General features: G+C 39.8%; 1 protein-coding gene across 5 annotated transcripts in view; it reads right to left on the bottom strand.

Annotated features, from left to right (window-relative positions):
- POC1B (POC1 centriolar protein B) overlaps positions 1-14,992 on the bottom strand; it is a 166,446-nt gene that overhangs the window by 12,690 nt on the left and 138,764 nt on the right. The gene's annotated exons all lie outside the window — the stretch shown is intronic.

The following is a 14,992-nucleotide window of genomic DNA, read 5'->3' as shown; positions in this document are numbered from 1 at the left end:
TTTTGACGTGTCGAGTTTCGGAGCTGCACAACACAAGTCCAACAATGGATCGTGGCCACGGCTGGGCACTGAACATCAGCCCCCTATAGATTTGAATGGGATAGGAGAGCAATATAAAAATGAAGAATGGTTATAAAAGATTATTAAGTGAGAATAAGATGATTAACTGCTCCGCATGGGAGGAGATAAATGAGCCTCAGCAAGGAGGAGACTGGAAAATATTAAATAGCTATTTTTTTAGAAAGAGGTAGTGGACAACCCCTTTAACATAACGATGTAAACAATTAAACCGGCTTTTTACAGTACCAGCTAAAATCTCAGATTTCGGAAATCTCATGCACAGGCTTGTTTTCCTTTTTCTCTTAACCGAATTGGAAAACTGCAGCGTTTATTTTCACCCATACAAAGCAATGAGAGTGCAAAAATGTAGGAAAAAAAATGCAACCGTGCGTTTTGGCTACTTTTTTTTGCTTATAAAACTAACTTTATTACACATGTACTCTAGACAAATTGCACATATAATACACACTAAAAAAGCAGCAAAACCAGCTTTTTGTTAGTAGCTTCTTTACTAATATGAGAGCAGGTTTTGCCTGCATAAAAAAAATACCGCAAACACGCAACGTGTGAACATTGCCTAAAAGTCAGTTCCCATTTTTACCAAAACTGTGTGAGAAATGCAGCAATACACTGTGCCCATTGAAATGAATGCACCTTCTGAATACTGGACAGGTGAGACATTTCATAACATATAGATCCTAAAATCATGTTCAAGCAACTTGGATATCAGGTCGCTGGGAAGAAGTTGTCAAGTCTTACAGGGCAAGCGGAACACGTACTGACCGTTTCATAAACAAGGGGTTAACCAGAGCACAATGAGAAGTTCTGCTCCTTTGCACAAGATACCAATAGTTTCAATTCCTCACCATTTTCCATCAATCAATAAAAAAAATGAATCCTATATCCAGTAGTTTAATCCTAGATGGACCTTCCCAGGGTCATGGTCCACAGTGAGGAGAACTCTCCATTTTACACTAGGTTGTAGGAAGATAAATCCACCGAAGGCGTCATTGATACAGAAAACGTCACAAAACGTAAAGGAAGACAGATACTGCATTGTACAGGCTTTACCCCTCAGCTACTAATTGTTACAGGAGTCTTTAATAAATGACCAAGATACAACTTATTTTCGTGAGCGGCGGTCGGATGCTATAGCAGCAACTCATTTATTTACTGGGGGACATGGGAAACACACTTAGCGTTTGCTACATAGCACAGTACACCACATCCTGGATGTGCAACAGTGTCACCCCCCGGACCACATCCTCTTACTATTTTTTAGCTCTACCACAGAGATAACAAAGGGTCGCTTGAGCTTCCTTTTCTCATAAAAAAGTCCTTGCACTGCAATTCTCTACATAGTCATGAACGTCTGACTTCTGCAACGTGTTTCGACACGACGACGAACTACTCAGTTTTCCATGTATTAGTGTTGACAGACCATAAAATGATTGTCCGTGTGCACCTCTCGCTTCATTTCTATGTAAACCCCCGAGGGCACAATTAAATTATATGCCGTAAAAGGATTTGTAGGATGTTTTATGCATTTGGGTTAAGATAATAACCATCCATTTTCTATACTAAGGGAAGATTTTCTTCAAATGACATTTTGATACAGAAATTATGAAGATAAAGGAAGGGTGGTATTGTTTTTCAGCTTATATTTTCATTTGATAAACTTTTATCAGTCGCTTTTATTTAATCATTGGAACAGGAAAGGAATTTAATCAGGAAAAAATTGAGTTTCTAGGAAGCGGAACACTAAGAAAAAGGGCCATTTTGTTTTCACAGGTCCCACCAAACCAAACACGAGAACAGATTCTTCAGGACTTGTGGCAAAGGATTACATTTTGGGGTTATTCTGGAAAATTGTGTAACACGTTTCAATTTTGAATGAGAGTCGTCATCAGGTACACAGAGGGGAAAATACATATTTGATTGAATGCCGAAGTTTTCCCACATACAAAGAATGGAGAGGTCTGTAATTTTTATTGTAGGTACACTTCAACTGTAAGAGTCAGAATCTTTATAAAAAAAAAAAAAAAAAAAAAAAAAAATCACATTGTATGAGTTTCACATAATTAGAGTTTTATTGGATGAAATAAGAATTTGACCACCTACCAACCAGCAAGAATTCTGGTTCTCAGAGACCTGTTAGTTTTTGTTTAAGCCCTCCTACTCTGCACTAATTACCTGTATTAATTCCACCTGTTTGAACTCATTACCTGTATAAAAGACACCTGCCCACACACTCAATCACACTCCAACCTCCCCACGATGGCCAAGACCAAAGAGCTGTCTAAGGAAACCAGGGACAAAATTGTAGACTTGCACAAGGATGGGATGGACTACAGGACAATAGGCAAGCAGCTTGGTGAAAAGGTGTCAACTGTTGGCACAATTATTAGAAAATGAAGGAAACACAAGATGACTGTCAATCTTTTTTGGTCTGGGGGTCCATGTAACATCTCGCCTTGTGGGTTAAGGATGATTCTGAGAAAGGTCAGGAATGATTCTGAACTAGGACTTGGTCAATTACCTGAAGAGAGCTGGGACCACAGGCTCAAACATTACCATTAGTAACACACTACGCTGTCATGGATTAAAATCCTGCAGGGAATGCAAGGTCCCCCTGCTCTCTCCAGCACATGTCCAGGCCCGTTTTAAGTTCGCCAATGACCATCTGGATGATCCAGAGGATGCATGGGAGTAGGCCATGTGGTCAGATGAGAACAATATAGAACTTTTTGGTATCAAGTCCACTCGCCGTGTTTGGAGGAAGATGAGTGCAACCCCAAGAACACCGTTCCAACTGTGAAGCATGGTGGGGGAAGCAAACTTTGGGGGTACTTTTCTGCAAAAAGGGGACAAGACGACTACACTGTATTGAAGGGAGGATGGATGGGGTCACGTATCAATAGATTTTGGTCAACAACCTCCTTCCCTCAGTAAGAGCATTGAAGATGGGTTGTGGCTGGGTCTCCCAGCATGACAATGACCAAAAAAACACCCAGCCAAGGCAACTAAGGAGTGGCTCCGTAAGAAGCATTTCAAGGTCCTGGAGTGGCCAGGCAAGTCTCCAGACCACAATGCAATAGAACATCTGTGGAGGGAGCTGAAACTCAATGTTGCCCAGCGACAGCCCCAAAACCTGAAAGATCTGTATGGAGGAGTGGGCCAAAATCCGTGATGCAGTGTGTGAAAACTTGGTCAAGAACTACAGGAAATGTCTGACCTCTGTAATTGCAAACAAAAGTTTCTGCACCAAATATTAAGTTCTGTTTTTCTATTGTATCAAATACTTATTTCATCTAATAAAATGCAATATAATTATGTAAAAATCATACTATGATTTTCTGAAATTTTTTTCAAGATTCTGTCTCACAGTTGACATGTACTTACAATAAAAACAATAGACCTCTGCATTCTTTGTAGGTTGAAAAAGTTGCAAAATTTGCAGTGTATCAAATACTTATTTTCCCCACTGTATGATGATGAATTGGACGAAGGCTCCAGTCCAGTGCTGAAATACATGGCGCAAAACTGTTAACATTTTATTACGAGTCCTGAGGATTTTGTCAGCAGGTTAGTTCTAACAGTGTCCCAGGAAAATAAAATAGCCCTCCATCTATCAGATTCAAAACACGTTCCTGTCTAGAAACAACTGTATGGAGTACCATATATAGGCTGCCAAAGTCACCAGCCAAAGAAACACTTTCTAATACATGCCACAAATGGAAGTGTGCCTAAATAGCACATCACCATAGGTTAGTAAGAAATCACTGTGAATTTGTGACTGCACATTATCTCCTTTGAGAAATGAAAAACTCTCACAAGTACCACGTAGGAGAGAAAGTTACGCAACAAGTCAATGTCCAACCATTTTACATGACTTACTGTAGAACCTGACCAGAAACTCATCTTCAGTCTGCCTGTTTTGGGATGTTTTTCCCAGATTAGTGTAGACAAGAGTCTGGGTCCTTGTGATTGCCGGTAAGACCCCATACTCAGCTGGTATGAGGATCAGGAGACCCAGTACTCATGGTTTGTCTGTGTACACAAGATTTCTGATGAATATACTGATCTAGAAAATAATTAATCTTTTTCTCCATTTTCCATCTGTATGAATCTGAATGGAGAGCCATTGACAGACAGCATTGTTTTGGCAAATCTATAATGACCATTCGCTTGAATAGAGGCCACTTCTGGAGAAATATGATTGTCATGGTGAGACAACTCTAAGTCTTGTGATACCTCTAAAAATAAGCCCCAAGCAAATTACTGAGTCACTAACATTACTTCAGCTAATGTAATACCAGTATGTTACATTTATGTATCTGTAGTTGCTAAATGTAGGTAAGCCACATTAATCTTCAGAGGCATTTTTACATTGGGAACAATACTGGGAAATGAGGAAGCATTGATCTCAACGAGGGAACACTTCTGCTTTCCAGATGAATGGACCTTCACATTTTCCCCTTCTTACAAATTCAAAAATCTATTAGGTTTAGTACATGAATCGCTGAGTGATATTTTCAGTTGTGAGCTTAGAATATGTTTTTAATCAGGAATCCACCATTATCATGACAACGCTGCAGAAAACAACACTACTGGTATTAATCATCTGAATAGACAAAAAAGCTATATATATTTGAAAAATTACCATTAAATTTGTTTTAATTGTTACTAATCTTTTAACCCTTATAACATCTTAAAAAGGTAGATGTAAGGTAGAATGTTATTTATTAACTGTTTTGTGAGGTGCAACTATCTGGTTTAGGGCTCTTTTCCATTTGCGAGAAACACGTCCGTGTCTCGCATGTGAAAACCAAGCTCTGGCGCCGGCACTTTGGAGCGGAGCGTGCAGCTCCATGTATTGCTACGCGGCCGCACGCTCCGCTCCAATGTGCCGGCGCCAGAGCTTGGTTTTCACATGCGAGACACGGACGTGTTTCTCGCAAATGGAAAAGAGCCCTAAAGCATACAAACATACAAAGCTTAAAAATTGCAGTAAAAAAGTACAATGTGTCACAAAAACAGAACAATCTCTGGAAGGTGTAGAAGCATTTCAGAGTTATTATCACAAAGTGACACATCAAAGCTGAAAATTTGGCCCTGTCACTAAGGGGTTAAACAGAGTACCTCCTCAAAGTGGTGCTGCTCCACTGATTATAGAACAGTCTTTTTTTTTTTTCCTTCTGTGCCCCTCTGTTCCAAAGTTTGCTCCCCTCCCACCCCCAGTAATAATGGTGCAAATTTTCAATTTACCCAATTGGGCATCTACCGTTGAACTTCTCTGTGGGCATTTGTTTTTTTCTTCTCTGAAGCTGGCCAATTAGAATAGGAAGCAGTTCGGTGGCATATGGCCAGGTGGTTGAAAACGTATACCATTACTACTAGAAAGCTAGAAAAAGAAGAACTGTTCCAGAGTCCTTACAGCAGCTACAATTAGAGGACTCGGACATGTCAAGGAGTTTCTGGGGAAATCTAGCTTAAAATCTGGCAGGGACTATAGGGAGAGATATAACTAGTCCAAAGTGGCCTTCTCCCAGATCCAGCTTATTGATAGGTTACAAACATGTGAGTACATAGGGAGAGATCTGTCAATCACCAGGAGTGGGGCGGGGAGAAGCACCAGAATAGTTATTTCTCTTCATATAGATCCAGCGGGACTTTTCAACATTTATTTTCTCTGAAAAGCTATAGCGTTTAAGAGTTAAAAAAAACACACAGCTGCAATCATACAGCAAGGCTCTGATCTATGCTGCCCGTAGCTCGGGCAGCACGAATCTACAGACGGGCTCCCTTTAAATACATATTGCTAATTTCACCAACAACTATTAATTATATTTTAGTAGTGTTGTTTTAATTATTTAGACAGATATTGGCTACATTATTGCAGCAGTTTATGTTTTAATCAGAATGCTTTCAGAGAAGACAAAAGCCAACTGGGACCATGTGTTTTGGATGGCTTCTCGCTGCCCTGATCACCTAGACCAGGGGTGGGGAACCTCAGGCCCCAGGGCCATTTATGGCCCTCGACCTTTCATCAGGCCCCCGAGCAGATTCTCAGGGTCCACATTCTTGGACAGGGAGGTGTATTTAGATTGCCACCAGCTCATTAATTTCTTCTTGCTCTGTTGGCACACTCATGCAGTGTTCACTTCATCCGATTGGCCGGTAGTCAGAGGTAACAATCACAAGCTCTCAATGAGTTACATTGAGTAGTGAGTGACTTCTGGATCGCCCAGCGAACCATAGCACCATTGGGGCAGGTCACAAGCTGCTGGAAGTGTACAGAAACGTCACCGACAGCAGCTGGAATAATTGAAAAAAAAACCCCAAAAAACAAAAAAACAGGAGTTGTGCCTTAAGGATGAACAATAGTTTTAGCCGACCTATCACAGACTGTAATTTGAGAGAGGGGGGTGGGATTGTGAGCTCACCACGTCATGTCTTCCGATGTTGAGATCTATGTGTCAGATGCCGGTCCTGCTGGTGAAGTTTAGCCCAATATTCAAGGAAAAGAGGAAATGAGTGGCACATCCGTCCAATAAGTAAAATTTATTTTTTTACCCATTGTTGGACAGATGTGCCACTCATTTCCGCTTATCCTTGAATGACAGACCGTCATTGATTAAAGTTAAAGCGGTCATGTTTGTTTTTTTCCGCTAACAGATCTTTTTTTTCAATGAAAGATCGTTTGATTGCTTGATCCTTGCCTTCTTTTCTAAGTCAGTTAGTAAGTACATTTATGCTATGTTGTAACAGGTCGTAATTATAAAAATAAATTCTAGGCCATTCACAGATGTTTAATCAGTAGATTGAAAAAAACGTAAAAAAAATAAATTAGAAAGTTACTTACTGCAATAAAAGATATACCGTTAAAGTTTCTAACTATGCAGTAAAGATGTGTGAGCTGACTGAAGCAATTGTAAGACTGCAGATCGCTAAAGGTGAGAAATTCCTCAGCAACAGCCAAGTCTAAATTTAACAGCCCAGGAAGGATAACACTCCAGCACTTACATAAATTACAAAAACACGGAGGCACACGGTAAGGGCTAAAAATAACAATGTGACCTGTGCAATCAGAGCAGGAAAGCGTTCAGAGCCTACAGCACTAAACACAGAAGATGCATTGGAAATCGCGAGGAACACTGTATTGAAGTGCTATGTACACTAGTAAGATATGGGTATTCAGACATTTCACATAGGCGCCCAGTCGGTGGCTCCTTCGGGGCTTAAGTCTGAAACCCCCACAAAACAGGATTCGAACATATGCGCCGATGGAGTCATAGACTATAATGATGCCAGCAGAGGGAACGTGTGCTCTGCCGTGCATCATTTTTGGGGGTGTACAACTACTGGAGGCAGACACTCAGACGTATAAGCCCGGAAATAATGCACGCCAGAGCGCACCGTCACTCTGCTGGCATCATTATAGTCTGTGATGGCCCCATCAGTGCATACATCAGAGTCCCGTTTTGCAGAAGTCATTTCCAACAGGGTCAATGAACAAGTGCCTGAACGCAATGTGAAAGCATGGTTATGGAAGTATGTAGGCTACGGAAGCACCAGCATCCTTTCATCTTAGCAGTAGCAAAACTCACTGGTGGTTATCTACTGTAATATAGCATTAATCAGCGATTTACAAATTGCAGTAAGTTGGTCTGTGACAAAAGTGGTGATTATCTTGGCCATGCAGCCTATTCCAAATTTACATGAGCATGTCATTGTGGTGGATAAGTCCTACATATTATAGGTACATACAAAAGTAAATGGTTGGTCCCATATTGATTGGTGGGCCTAATTGGATAGTGCCGGCAGAACGAAACAACTTACCAATTCACGGTTTATTAAAATTCCTCCCCTGACAATTAGGGTTATTTGTTAATTATTGAAGTGTCGTTGCCTAGAAAACTGGCCAATCCTGCAGTCATCTAGCAACAGTTGCTTTTTCCAATGCTAAAGTTGAATGGCATCTCTGGAGTCCACTGTTGGTTCTCGATCCTGGACAGTTTCAGTCAGTTATTATAAGAAGTAAGTTTTATCTACAAATGGTGCCATTTCCTGGCTTTAGGCTTTGTCCAAAACTTAGATATTGATGGCCTGTTCTTCGTAAAGCTCATTAATACCACCCCCACAGATTAGCTGGTAGCCAAGAGTAAACAGTGTAAGGCGCTGTAACACCACAGCTCCTTACATCGTGCAGTGGCCATTCCCAGAACACACTGAAGCACCAAGATGACTTTACTATGTCTAAGCTAGAGGATATATACAAGAAAACCACAGAAAAATACAGTCAGTCTTTGATTTTACCCACCTACACACCACCCTCACCAGTATAAATAATTTTACTCTCCTGTGTAACGAGAATCAAAATTTGAGAAACTATACTTTTGTGCCTCAGGCCATCTTTTAAGTGAAAACTACAATGTAAGGCCATGTTCACACGTTGCATTTTTACTGCATTTTCTTTCTGCAAGCAAAAGCTGTTCTCTTGGCAGTAAAGAAGCTGCTTACAAAAAGCAGATTTAGCTACTTTTTTTGATGCATTTTTAAGGATCACAAAGTTCAGCTTTGCTTCCACCAGAGAAGCATGAAAACAGGTCACCAATGCAAGACATATGTGAAACCATTTTTGGGAAAAAAGTGCAACTTGATCAAATTATTCATTGGAAAAAATAGTGACTTCTGAACAAAAAAAGTTCACGAGTTCATGAAAACATACACAATTACACATATAACAGTGGGGGGAGGTGAATTGGTCAGGAATAGTTTACCCAAGACATTGGAAGAGCATTGAGTTTGTAGGACACCGTTTACTTTCACACTTTTGTCAACTCAGATCAGGTATTGTTCAATTTTACACCTTGGTCGGCCAAGTGTTTCGTTTTACACATCACTAATTTCTCAGGTGAGGAGAATTATGGTTTAAACTTGGGAAAATTACAAAAATAAATGGGTTCCACATACGGCTTGTACCTGCTTTATTTCACTAAAAATGCAGCAAAACCTGATACCTGTGTTTTGCACTTATTCATTGCTTTCTATGGGAGAGAAAAAATGCTGAAAAATGACATGCTGCAATTTAAAAAAAAAAAAATGCAACAGTTTTCCAATTCAGGCAGGAAAATAAAAAACTAGTGTGTGCATGAGATTTCTGAAACATTATAGCTTTTGCCATTACTGTAAAACGCAGCTTAATTTGCATGAAAAAAAATGCAGCAAAAACGCGACGTGTGAACATAGCTTCTAGCAGCTTTTTTGTACTTTTGCAGCAGCAGAAGTCAACATCTCCAAGAGCTGGCTAACCCTTAATAAGGGTAGCGGGTGATTAACAAGAGTAAAAATGTAATGACTTAGCCCAACATAAACAATTACCAAAAGTTGTCCGACAGAGTAGTGAGATGTTTGCAAAGGTGCACAAAACAAATTGATATTTAGTGGGGAGCCAGGGAGAGCGCCAGCATGTTCTAGGTCAGCAGGAAGCTCATTATGAGTTGACAGTCCAAGCTACAGAAGCACTTTTCTGTAAGTGGCACATGAATAATTTCCTGTGTGAAAGCCCTCCTGTTAGAACTGCATTCCTCAGGGTAGATTTCTCCTAAGAGGATGTTACTCTTCCACAGGAAGAGAGGAAGGAACCAGTTGTTGCTGGATGTGTGGGTTGATAGCTGTCGGGCATTTTTTGCATGCCTTAGTATCAGCTGTGACAGTGATGGCTTGAGCTCAAGTTCCCAGCCCAGTGAGGGAAAAAAAAAATCAAATGACTGGCTGTAAAGACAGGGTCACGGTTTACAAGTACAGTGATCTCAGGAAGCTCAGAGACAGAAATAACACCTGGAACGTCTAAACCTCCAACTGCCAGGAAATTGCTCATTTAATCTTAGCCCAGCAAAGAAGAATAAATCATGTTGACATAAAACGTTACTTAAGCCTTTTATTGACATCTATGCATTGTTGCCTTGCTACCAGTGTTCAATTAGTAAAAAAAAAAAAAACAGCTCTTTAATGGAAGATTGTGCAAAGAGGGAGAAATTTACACACACCCAACCAATGCCCTGCAAACGTAACCGCAAACACTCCTTCATTTCCATTCAACGTACAGTCGTGGCCAAAAGTTTGGAGACCAACACAAATTTTGGTTTTCACAAACTTTGCGGCTTCAGTTTTTACAGTGTAAATTTTTATTCATCCTGGTTTGTTATGAGTGATCAGATGAATTGCAAAAAATTGGCATATCATTCCTTGCAATGAAAATGGACTTAACTACAAATATCCCATTTCCAATGATTATAGCCTTGCCACAAAATGACCTGCTCACATCATTTCAGTGTTCTCGTTAGCTCAGGAGAAAGCGTTAACAAGGACAAGGCATCTGATCTCACCGTCATGCTGATTGAATTATAAGAGCAGACTGGTTGCTTTAATAGGTGGGTACCTGGGGCTTGAAATCATGGGGCCCAACATATTAAGACCCGTGTTTTGCACGCCAATCTTAAATGACCAGAACAGCTAGAGTAAGATGTGCCTACATTATTAAGAGCCACAGGATCTTAATGAATTTAGGGCACCTTACAACGTCCATGCACCTCCGCCAGAAGTGTTATTTCTGCAGTAAACTTCTGGTGACACTTACACCACTTAGGTGGAATAAATTTGGATGAGTCAGATGAGCGAGCCTCACCGGACCTTTTCAAGATCCACTTTAGGGAAGCTGGAAAGGACTGGCGGAAAAATTACACATGTAACAATATTTTTGAAGTGTTTTTTTTTCTTTACATTTCAAGGTGTTTTATGCTGGAAAACTGGCATAAACACCTTGATGTATCAGGCCTATTGTCTTCTTCTATTAACCAAGGTTACCTCTAACGAAACCAGTGCAGTCATCATTGCTTTGCATCAAAATTAATTTACAGACATTCTTGCAAGAATGCCCATAAATCAACCATATATTGGATCAACAATAACGTCAAAGAGAGGAGATTCAATTGCTGTGAAGAAGGCTTCAGAGCACTCAAGGAAGTACAACATGTGCTAGGACTGTCTCCTAAAGAGGATTCAGCTATTCAACACCAGTGAAGATCTTGATCTGGAATGGAAGCAGGCACGTGACAGTGTATCTGCACGCAGTGTCAGGTAAAGGCTTTTAGAGGGATTGGCCTTCAAAGGACTGGGGTAAGGTTATATTGTTTTATGAAGACCCCTTGAGACTGTTTGGGACATCTGGAAGAATGATTAATCAGAAATGAAAAAGTGAACGCTACTATGAATCTTGTGTCATGCCAATAGTAAAGCATCCTGAAGCCATTCATGTGTGGGGTTGTTTTTCGTCCAAGTGACTGGGCTCATTCACAGTTTTGCCTAAGAACACTGCCATGAATGGTATCTAATCATTCATGCAGGAGCAATTTGGTCATGAGCAATGTTTTTCAGCATGATGGAGGACAATGTCAAAAGGCAAATGCAATAAGTTGCTTGGTGGAGAAAAAAATTAAAAATTTTGGGTCCATGCCCAGGAAACTCGCAGATCTCAATCCTATTGAGAATCTATGTCCAATCCTCAAAAAGCAATGGACAAACAAAAATCCAGAATTCGTAAAAAACTCCAAGCATTGATTAGACAAGAATGGGTTGCCATCATTCAGGATTTTTCCCAGGAGCGGATATTCAACATGCCATGGGAAATCGCAGAAGCCTTCCAAAATAAGGGTCAACACTGTAAATATCGAGTCACTGCCATGACTGTATGTAGCCATAAATAGATTCTTTACCATTTATGTGCCAATAAGAATCATGTTGAACCACTTCTATTTAATTTATTATAACCCTCTACTTCACACCTAGTAGTATGCTGCTAAAATATTTGGTCTTTGTTAATTTTTCAAACATATGTTTAATAACTAAAAAAGGTCTCAATCTAGCCTATAGTCCCCCATATACAGTGCTCCTATATATAGAGGAATTGGAAAAGATAGCTACTGGCCGAATGATCGGCGGAACCAACATTTGCTAAACAGCCATCTAAATGTTTAAGAGGCCGGTCTTTTCTGCTGACAGTACGGCACCCCCATCTGGAATATGGCTGTTATTGGAGCTGCACATTACCAGATCTGACCAGCAGCCTCCATGGAATAACAGTTTGATTTACACTGTGCGTGCAAAATTTTCCTAAGGCCATGAACAGTGGATTCCCAAAGATGGGTCTGGTTACATGGCCCTCCATTAGTGGCCATGTTCTGGACAGACACCTTGTACCAAGAAAGTTGTCAATAATTCAGAAAACAGTGCAAATTCTGGAGCAAATGCACGCCTGATCATTGAAGACATATGATACGTTATATTTTATGAATAGCCCAGAATGCTTTAAATTTATTAGAAGTCATTAGTCTTTTAATACGTTTGTCAAATTTTTTTTAGACTGTCTCCAGAAACACCAACATGGCTACTTTCTTCCAAAAACAGAACCACACCTGTTCACAGGTTCTCTGTCTTTTTAATTTTGCGCCATCAAAAGTGAATGAGACTTCGCTACACAAACCTGTGAACATCTGTGGTGCCGTATTGAGAATCTCTTATCATAGACAACCACTTTCTTCCAGGTCACTGCATAAGGATCACATGGCTGTCTGTTCCATCATGTGAGAGAATCAGGCCAATTATGCTAGTATCACTCGGATTAAACTCTGTCTGAGTTTGAGCCGAGTGTCATCTTCGCGAGATCTGATTCTCTTGCAGGAGTGAATCGGATCTCAGGTGCGAAGAAGACAGAGAACTTCATTCCACATCTGCTCCACTCGCCTCCAGATGCGGAATTAAGCGGAGCCAGATACCATTTTAAGCTGGCCATTGACTAGCAAAGCTAATGATCACCTACTGAGCAATTACTATTTTGAAACAGCTATGCAAGTTTTAGTTCAAATTGGTCAAATACATTTGTTGAAACTGGGCGTACATGTTCATTGACACAGGTCAACGGACGAACAATCTCTCTGGGAAAGTTCTTTCCAGAGATTTCTTTCATGGGCTTGTGACTATAGGATGAAACTTTTTCACACGTCCAACTTTTTCCTGCTAAAGACGACGCAACATTGTTCGATTAACCTGATGGTTAAAATTTTACCCACAGAACGATGATTTTGATGGAAATTGTTCATTTTTAATAACTTTACCCTAATCAGCATATCCAATTTTAGAAACAGAAGTGAGAAATATGCTCCAGAATACAACTGCCATGTCATTTATGAAAAGGGCACCCTTCTCTGTATAAAAAAAATAATTATTCTGCATCTACAAATCTAGCAGATGACATACACCTAAATGGTAATAATGTCACTCATTGCCGACATTTTTAAATCCTTCCCTTGCATTTCTGCCCTACATCAGACATAATATGCATTTATCACTTGTGTAACATTTATTAAAAGGTTACATAAGCAAATAGTGACACCCTGTTAGAGCTTATCTGTAACCGAAAATATGAAAGCGGATGTCTTGGATAATTTAATTATGGAAGAGCCGGTGTCTTTGGCATTGAGTGACTCACTTGAGGGAGTTCCTGTACTATTAACAGCCGAAAGGGCATTTCCATGTAAAAATTATTTATACTCTGATGTATTCAGCCTCTAGGTATAAAAATAGCAATAGGAATATATTAAAAAGAAGAATCTCCTGGATGCTAATTTTAATGGGACCACTTTCAATTGTTAGGCTAATATGCTGAATATTGTTAGTCGAAAGAGATTTCAAATCAACGAAAGTTTAAAAAAATGCAGAAAAGTAACTTTTAGATTCAAAAGAATTCAATCAAACCATTAGCAGCATGTTTTATGTACTGCAAATATGTCACGCTTAGTCATGTCCTTGGATCCTAATGAATTGGTAGAAGGAACGCATTTAATGGAATGGTCATAAATTCATACAGGTACTGAATGTTATGAATGTTGAAGCAATAACCATCATAAAATGCGACATTGAGACGTTATGGCCCCCTCCATTATTACTTTCGGAGTACAGTCCACAAACCGCTCTCCTGGTGCGTGAATGCTACAGGTCTTCTACTGGGCACAGGCTTGCTCCGAAATATGCTTCTTGGGGATTTATGGATCTGCTCAGGATTACTATTTCACAAGAGCATTCTTACGGATGTTATAATTGGATTAACTCCATAAATGCTAGGGATATCGAGCCATCAACATATAAATCTAATGCTCAGGGTCAGCGGCATGCATTTTACTCCTGACTGGTCACAGGGGGATTAGCCTAACATCTTGAAATCCAACCTAATGGACACCATAAAAGTGGCGCTGATAAAATCCAGCTCGCCTTTGATTACACAACTGTTTTAGCTGATTCACACGTTCATAAATCCCCCGAGTAGCTAGGAAAATGTATACCTTAGCGACCATGGTATGTTTCTCTTGGTATTTTCAGACAACTACTGTAGATTTATCAGCTTGCTCAACTATAGTAATGCACATTTACAGATACAAGAGTAGATTCAATTAGGCAACAGCTATGACTGTGAAAATCAAGAAAATGCATTATGCTCTTAAGTGCAAACATATACAAGTACATATACACAAACAGTAGCAACCAAAAGTTTTGCATCTCTTTTTTTTTTTTTTAAATGTGATTACTTCTGTCTGGTTGTTGTGATGCCATTTTTCTGGTGATTTTAGTAAATGGAAGCAAATGGTTGTCAGCTATAAGGATGAAAATTGTGTTTCACATTGTTTTATCCATTCATGTGTTACTTTTCAACATTTGCTGGGCCAAAACGTTTTGCATATTTTCTCATGGGTAGTCAAATTTTGCCTAAAATCTTTTATTTTTTGGTTTGTTTGTGTGTTTTGAGGTTAAAACAAAGACCAAGCCAAATTTATCACCAGATTCTGAGAGTGATGTAAGGCAAAAGCCAAAAAGAGGT

This window comes from Ranitomeya variabilis, chromosome 5, assembly GCF_051348905.1.
Source record: "Ranitomeya variabilis isolate aRanVar5 chromosome 5, aRanVar5.hap1, whole genome shotgun sequence".
In the NCBI taxonomy this organism is placed as follows: domain Eukaryota; kingdom Metazoa; phylum Chordata; class Amphibia; order Anura; family Dendrobatidae; genus Ranitomeya; species Ranitomeya variabilis.
Note: the sequence above shows the minus strand (reverse complement) of the source record. Positions and strands in the feature narration are given on the sequence as shown.